Source organism: Microtus oregoni, unplaced genomic scaffold (assembly GCF_018167655.1).
Source record: "Microtus oregoni isolate MIOR12 unplaced genomic scaffold, Mior012 000012F_ref0000307, whole genome shotgun sequence".
NCBI lineage: Eukaryota > Metazoa > Chordata > Mammalia > Rodentia > Cricetidae > Microtus > Microtus oregoni.
In genome coordinates, this window is record NW_024543071.1 from 45,350,761 (window position 1) to 45,351,883 (window position 1,123).

Here is a 1,123-nt window from a genome sequence, read left to right on the forward strand (position 1 = left end):
TGTCATTTCAGAGTCAGGTATAAAATAACTAAACACCATGTACTATGTGACTTTAAAATAATGGATATTAATATGTTTAATCTTCCTGTCCTATTGTATAATTGCTTGAGGACAAGAGGTACATCACTGCCTTTCTGGATACATCATGGTGAAATATGAGATATTCAGCCATACAGCTGGAATCTGTTTGAGAGCTAAAGAAATATACTCATCATTTGATCCTTCACAGTCCTCTATGAAAGACATACCCCAAAAGGGTACAAAACTCAACACTTATTTACCATTCAAATAAACACTACACTGAGCAACCTACACCTACTTCACACCCTTGAGGGAAGCAGCAAAGAATCAGAGAGATGTTCATTATTAATTATCCCTTTCAACAAACATGAACAACCCAAGAATTTAATCAATTTGAAAAATGATCACTGTGCTTCCTAGTTTTCCTATGTTGTGTAATTCTTGTGGGTGTTTTTAAAAGTGCTTTGGAACCATACAAGCATCCTAAGATACAACATGCTGTGATTGAACAGAACAGTCTCTGGCACTCACCTGTGTGTTCTTTATTCCTGTTTTATCCACTTACAGATCACCTAGAATTATGTAAGTAGCGACCTTTCTGTGTCTCAGTTTAAAATGAAAAACGTCCTTCACCAGGATGTTCGGAAAATGTAACTAGTTGATAGGTTTAAATCACTAAGATTTCTGCCTCATTGTTAGAACACAATAAATCATAAGTATATTACCATTAAATAAATGTTACTATTAATAGAGTAATAATAATAAATACAGTAACTTGGAGGAAAAAACAAAATATCAAAAGAAATTCAACACAAATATTTTAACCATATTTCTTTAAAAAAACACTATGTAGGTAATTTTTTAGCTTAAATTCAAACTTGTTTAATTATATATACAACTTTGACAATTATAAACAATATAAATTTAACTCTGAGACACAAACAATGAGATGCTACCCTTTTATTGCATGACAATCTTTTGAAGGTTGTAATATTATATTCAACAGTGTAATCACATCATGAAATATCTTCACAATTTTCGTCATTGTGTACCCTCAGCCTCCTTATCATCGACTCTCTGTGCCAACTGGTATCTTCTCCAT